A 7,382-nucleotide genomic window follows, 5' to 3' on the forward strand; every position below is an offset into this window, starting at 1 on the left:
TTAAGGAGGTCGTCCTCCAGGAGTTAAACAGCACAGATGTGAAAATGTGTCATGAACTTGTACACTCAGTGCCAAGAAGGGTCAGAGCAGTATACTTTAAGTTCTGGAGGACATACTAAGTACTAGAATATTATACATTTTCTGAATTAAATCTAGGGTGTACTAATTTCTGCAATCCTTCATTTAAACAAAATTGGCTAATTTACTTATCTTACAGAAAATATTGGCATATATTTTGTTGTTTTTATTAAGTATATGTTTAATATGTTTCAATTGTGCCATCTTTCCATGAATCATATTAATTATATTAGTGATCATTAAGAAAATACATCTTTTATATTTTTTTCAGAGGGGGTGTACTCATTTATGCTGTGCACTGTACTTACTATAGTAGTGTAGCGTCTGGACCACTCAAACACACAATATATATTTTGTTTTTATATTTAACAAATACTCTGTAACCCCCCTCAGTTAACAAGCCATATGAGGACCCATGAACCCTTCCCCCCGAAATGCGTAACACCCCAGGAAGCCGAACAGGCTCCTGGTTGCATGGCAACCAACGCTGATATCACTGGGTTTATTGGCCAAAAGAATGCAAAGCAGGGAAAATCCCTGCATGTCCCAGGGCAAGAGGCAGAGTAGAAATGGACTTTTCTACTAATTAATTCATAGGAAAACCTTTCTTTGAATGAACACACATCATCCTTCAGGTCATTGGGTATATTATTGTCATCGTGTATTTGGTCTTTGAAATTGTATACTGTTATGCAGACTTATAATCGAAACACCCTCCTGTCAGCTTACATATATATATCTCCACCATGTTTAGTATCTATGAATTCGCCTTCTGATGATCGAAACGAGCGTGTATATTATATGTTGGTACATAGGCAATATATTAGTGTCCTGAGAATCTTTAGTAATTTCGATTCAAGTTCCATTTGCAAATTACCATGCCCTCACACAAAGGGTCATAAAAACTCCCCAGTATCTCAAAACTCCCACTTGGGATACCGGCCTTTCTCATTGGACAAGCCCATCTTGAGAGGCGGGGATCTTCTCCGACCTTAAAGGCCCACACCAGGGACCCTCCCCAGTCGGTGGTTCTGTTAGGTTTCGATAAGATGTGAGTTCCAATGCTCCAGGACATCCTAAGTTTTTGTGCCAGGCCTTCAGCCTCGACTTTTCCACTCATCAAGATTCTCTGACTCAAAACTGGTTCTTTTCATCGACCCAAATTCAGCAAAGATCAACTGGAAACTTCAGATTACATCAAACCTCTCTTTCAGACAGATGAGACATGCAAGTATTCAAACTTAGTCTTATTAATTGATACATTAGGTATCATTTGCACCTTTTTACAAAGGTGTGTTTGAACTAAGAATCTGACGTTTCCCTCAGGTGTAGATCTGCTGAATATGCAAATGGTTCCATAACTTCATTCCTTATTTCTCTTCTCTGTACTGAGTTAAGCTTTAACCCTTTCCTATACCAACTGTATGCGTGTGTGTGTGTGTGTGTATGTGTATGTTAGACCAGCTTAAGTGTGTATATGTATGTTAGACCAGTTTAAGTGTTTATGTGTATGTTAGACTAGTTTAAGTGTTTATGTAGTTAATAAAGTCTTACTTGTATCACACTTGACGTTGTTCATTGTTTGCTCATAACTGGAGTCACTTAATCATGCAGATTTATGCTACAAGCTTTTGTAGAATTGTACAGTAAGAAAGTTATTTCCCTTAACCAGGAAATTAACGTTCTTAGAATTGACAAGACAGTTGACCCTGAGAGGTCAAGTAAATATCTACAGCGGATCTAAATATTTATAATTAATTATAACTAGTTATGATTAATTATTCATATTTCCCATGAGCTGATTCGTTACATGATTGGTGGAGAGAATGCGGGCATGATAAAACGAAAGTTATGAGTTTAAACACTGTCAACTTAAAAGTGTGTGCGTGGTAGTCCAGGTTAAAATAGGGCGTGACTTGAGATGCGCTGTTGTGTCCCTATTTGCTGGCTTGTTTAAATGCAGATAAAGTGGGGGCTTGAATTGGTACCGCTATTATGATTGGAAGAGTCTTTATGTATTTCATGCTTAATGGTATCAGTGTAAGGTTAATCTGATTTTTAGCAAAGGAACCCTAATTTCAGTATTAAAGCATAAATCTGTTCTGACAAAGCATAAGTCTGAATCTCAGCTCAGCGGCATTTCCAAACTGTACCATAATGTAATATGCTTTAGTGAAGAAATCACAAAATTGCAGTATTGTTTAAATTGTTTCTGAAATCTCAGTACAGTTATATCAAGGTAGATTTGAGTGTTGCTCCTCTTTCTACAGCATAAAGGCCTTATAGTTTATAATTAGATTGAAGCAATTCATCTACACTTTGACAGCATATATACAAGCCTAGCAACCTGGTGGTCATTACTGTGTTTCACTCGCTGAGTGAAATTAAAGGTGTAATACTGTACTTTAGTATTCATGTGTGAGGCACACATAACTACATATATGTTTAAACCGGCTTTAACTTACAGTAAACCCGTTTTGGTTATTCTTTAAACAAGTGCAAGAAGTTTATTGTTAAATTAGAGAAGCACTCACAGAAGTGCTTATTTAATGCAACAAGTCTTGAAGGACTGAAAGCACCACGTTCTAAAACTGTGGGCAACTTTTAAAATAGGCAGACACTAAACTGTTTGAATTGCACTGGCATGCATTGGTTACCATGACAATGACTTGTCACAGGAAGCGCTAACTTCACATAGCACACGCGACGCCATGTTGTAAACAAACCACCTTAAGCGGCTAAGCTAACACGACTTAGCATAGTTTCATCTTAGGCTAAGCTACCAAATAGCTTTAACAATTAGGGGTTAGCACTCTTTAATTGAAGCTTTTAAATACAGCATGTGTGTATGCAGTGTGAAGTAATTTGAACTTAACCTAATCCCTGGTTTCTGATTTTTCCCTTTCTTTTCCTTCTTTTTCTTCTCTTTCTATGTTTCCCAATCTTTAATTCGTCTCAGCGAATTTAACTATCTTAGATGTATCCTTCCTGAATGCTATTGCTCAGTTACTAATTAATTAAATCTAAATTTAATTACATTTTAACTGTCTATCTAGAGAAGAATCATTAAGTTGTTGGGTGCTTTTAGTGGCACAGTGAATAACGCGCTACGGAGGGCGGGGCACACACATGGCAAAATCACAGCATGGGAGCTGAACACGCAGCAGCTGTGACCAGACATGGTGTGTTGCCCAACACAAATCAGTTGATCACTAGTGCTACTGATTGTTCCCAATACCAGATTGATTACCCTGTTTTAATAATAGCAGTCAGCTAATTTTAAATCCATTTACATGTTATGCCCCCTTTTGTTCCACTTTGATTTGATGATCTCTCTGAACCTCAAAATGAACCAGAGACACTTTTATTTTTGATTTGTTTATTTTCAACATGTGTTCTAATTTTATGACCCTGTTACACAAGTCATCTAGACAAACACTAGGGCATAACTATCGTCCTGAGCACCAAATAATAAGCATAATCTGAATAGAAATGCTCTCCTTTTCCTTTTCCCTCTTCTACTTCACTTCCTCAGAGATTGAGCCTGTTTGGGATCCATCAGTAAATTCTGAGTGATAATTTGACAATAAGAGCAGTCTTAAGTCATCAATCAAAACTCTGTTTACGCCCTTTTCAGCAAACATATGCTGACCCAAAAATAACCTAATACTTCAGCTAAGCACACCTGGCAAAACCTAGCTGTAAAACCTAGCTCCACACTCTGTTTTGATCTTGTAGTAGTCTCTAGCCCTTACTCTCAACACAAGTTTGCCAAAATGTTGCAGATGCTCAGACTAACTGCCCAGAATGCAGACCAAAGAGGACTGGCCAGGCGTTGTGAGGAACACCCTTCTACCCAGGGCTGCCGACCACCTACTGCACCAGAGCCGAAAGCAACTGGACACTGAGGGAAGAGTACTACTGACTCATGACTCAAGCGAGAGTTATGGCTACAAAAAGCTCACCAAGGTCATCATCTTCCTGGCCCACAACCTCATGGGATTGAAACAGGAGGTAAATGATCTCAAGCAACAGATCACGGCGGTATCCCACAAGGACCCCAGCAGAATGGAGTTACAGGGGGAAATCAATAGACTTCAAAAGGCTCTGACAGCTGCTGAACAGCAAGAGCACCTGGGAAAGTTAGCCAGAAAGGACCTGGAAGGGAAACTTTCCCACACAAAATTACTATTAAAGCAGCAAATTCTGAGCTCTTAGACAAAGTTGCCAGAATTGAGACTCTGATCCAGCAGCTGAACAACGCTCAAGACAAGCTTGACATGGTCCGAAGAGGACTCAGGGACTTTTATAGGCTGCAAAAGGAAATGCAGTGGGAGAGACACCCTACTCCTGCATCCTCACTCAGCAGTGCAAACTCCCTTACGTGCACTAAGCTACGAAGGGGGGAGCCAACACTTTCTGCTTAACAACTCAGCAGACAGAACCATAATACCTCAAGCAACCACAGGGAAGCATCCCTGCAGCAGCGCATGATGTGACCCCCAGAGACCTTGACAAGCTAGCCAGAAAAATCCCAGCAGTCACATGGCCAGGAAAATAATAGTTCCTACTTTATGCAGTACTAGCAGTAATTTAGAACGGTGGCGTCGTTTTAAACATTGCTTGCAAGCAGACCCAGTAATCAATCTTATGTGTCTGTCTCATAAGTTTTAGTAACTTCTTATCCATGCACATACCAGTTTCTGATTCAAAATAAGATAAAATTATAGCTTGAATGCGCCTTCCTACAAGCAGTAAGAAGTTTTCAGTGCTATAATGTGTTTAAATCGTACGATAAGAAACTAACCTGATTTTAGCGAAGAAATCCTAATTTCTGTTGTTAGTGGAGCATAGGTCTTTTCTGACGACGTAATCTCAGATTAGCAGCTCATATAAATGGTACCAGAATAAATCGGTCTGATCTTGGGCGAAGAAATCCCCTTTTTCAGTACTGTGTAGGTGATCTGAGGGATGCTCCTCATTTCACTGATTTAAGGCATTATGTGTTATGTATCATTGTATTCATATTGATCCGCTCATGTGAAACATTTACGTAACTTCTTATACATGCGCGCACCAGTTTCTGATCAAAATCAGATAAAACTATAGCTTGAATGTGCCTTCCTACAGGTAGTAGAAAGTTTCAGTGCTATAATGTGTTTAAATCGTACGACAGAAACTAACCTGATTTTAGCGAAGAAATCCTAATTTCTGTTGTTAGTGGAGCATAGGTCTTTTCTGACGACGGAATCTCAGATTAGCAGCTCATATAAATGGTACCAGAATAAATCGGTCTGATTTTGGGCGAAGAAATCCCCTTTTTCAGCACTGTGTAGGTGATCTGAGCGATGCTCCTCATTTCACTTATTTAAGGCCTTATTATGTGTTATGTATCATTGTATTTATATTGATCCGCTCATGTGAAACATTTACGTAACTTCTTATACATGCGCGCACCAGTTTCTGATCAAAATCAGATAAAACTATAGCTTGAATGTGCCTTCCTACAAGCAGTAGAAGTTTTCAGTGCTATAATGTGTTTAAATCGTACGACAGAAACTAACCTGATTTTAGCGAAGAAATCCTAATTTCTGTGTTAGTGGAGCATAAGTCTTTTTCCTGACGACGAAATCTCAGATTAGCAGCTCATATAAATGGTACCAGAATAAATCGGTCTGATCTTGGGCGAAGAAATCCCCTTTTTCAGCACTGTGTAGGTGATCTGAGCGATGCTCCTCATTTCACTGATTTAAGGCCTTATTATGTGTTATGTATCATTGTATTCATATCGACCCGCTCATGTGAAACATTTACGTAACTTCTTATACATGCGCGCACCAGTTTCTGATCAAAATCAGATAAAACTATAGCTTGAATGTGCCTTCCTACAAGCAGTAGAAAGTTTTCAGTGCTATAATGTGTTTAAATCGTACGATAAGAAACTAACCTGATTTTAGCGAAGAAATCCTAATTTCTGTTGTTAGTAGAGGGTACGCCTTTTCTGACGGATAAATCTCAGATTAGCAGCCCATATAAATGGTACCAGAATAAATCGGTCTGATCTTGGGCGAAGAAATCCCCTTTTTCAGTACTGTATAGGTGATCTGAGCGATGCTCCTCATTTCACTAATTTAAGGCCTTATTATGTGTTACGTATCATTGTATTTCATTTTGATTCGCTCATGTGAAACATTTACGTAAAATTAATGGTGTTATTCTAGCGTAGCTAACTACGAATCCACCATTGCCTGTGAAGTGAATGTGCTGTTTTGATTAATGAATGAATTTGTATGGGACATGTCATAACTGACTGTTATGCCCCGCATGAGTTTCCCATGCATGCTCACAGCAGTGCAAGTTCTGCTCCCCTTGCACCTGATGTGAGTTTGCATTGGTCTCCTAGCAACACGTGACCCCGGAAGTGTGAGCAGACTCTTCCGGTTAATCTGACAACAGCCCCACTTCACAGACCTGTGTGTAAACAAAGAACTGCGTGTAACCAATGCTAACTCTTAAGCTAAGCCCTTTACCTCAACTGCTAGCTGTTAGCATCCGACTAACACTTAGATAGGTGTGTAAAGTGTAACTTTCAAACCACTCCTCTCTCTCTCTCTCTCTCTCTCTCTCTCTCTCTATCCCCGTCACTCCTGGTGTCACTTGCTGTTGATGCCATCACCTCCTCTTTGGATTCAGTTCGGCCGGTCCCTCCCCACATACTTTGGTTTTTACTTGTGTTATTGTTTATTTTTGTTTTGACTTTATTCTACCTCTCTTTTATTTTATTGCATTTATTTACATTTGTTTAGCATGAATGTACCAATTCAGCTAAATTGATTTTTATTAAATCTGAGTTTTAATTAAATCAATTTGTTTATTTACTTTTCCTTTTAGTTTCCTACAGCTATTAGGACCCCTTTTTTTGTTTTTGTTTTTCTTTTTCTTTTGTTTTTGTTTTACTTTTACCTTATTTTAGTTATTTTACCATCACCATCTTCGCTCTTTGTATAGGATTACAGTAGTTCTAGCAACTGTTGTTTCCTTAATGAGTTATACAGGTTATTAGTAGCCTAATCCCTGTTTCCTCTCTACTTCTCCCCACTCCTCAGTGCCAGACCTAGTACATTGAAGGGCAGTTACTGTTCAACACAATGTAGTCCCAGATAGAACTAGGAACAATTTCCTTTGTTTCTTTTTCTTTTTCTTGTTTGACCTCGAGGTATTTGGTGTGTCCCTGCTAGCTTAGCTAACAGTCTAACCCTAGGTTTATGAGTCTATTGCAGCATCACCCACAAGGTGACACCTGC

At 39.0% G+C, this 7,382-nt stretch overlaps 1 long non-coding RNA gene across 1 annotated transcript in view; it reads left to right on the forward strand.

The window, feature by feature from the left end:
* The first annotated feature begins 5,988 nt into the window (after positions 1-5,988).
* LOC107717710 (uncharacterized) overlaps positions 5,989-7,382 on the forward strand; it is a 12,526-nt gene continuing 11,132 nt past the window's right edge. The window contains exons 1-2 of the long non-coding RNA XR_001637336.1: positions 5,989-6,068; positions 6,646-6,651. This is a non-coding gene — a long non-coding RNA (uncharacterized LOC107717710). The remainder of the gene's footprint in view (positions 6,069-6,645; positions 6,652-7,382) is intronic.

The sequence above is a fragment of the Sinocyclocheilus rhinocerous genome, unplaced genomic scaffold, assembly GCF_001515625.1.
Source record: "Sinocyclocheilus rhinocerous isolate Xijiao unplaced genomic scaffold, SAMN03320098_v1.1 scaffold11972, whole genome shotgun sequence".
Classification (NCBI taxonomy): Eukaryota; Metazoa; Chordata; class Actinopteri; order Cypriniformes; family Cyprinidae; genus Sinocyclocheilus; species Sinocyclocheilus rhinocerous.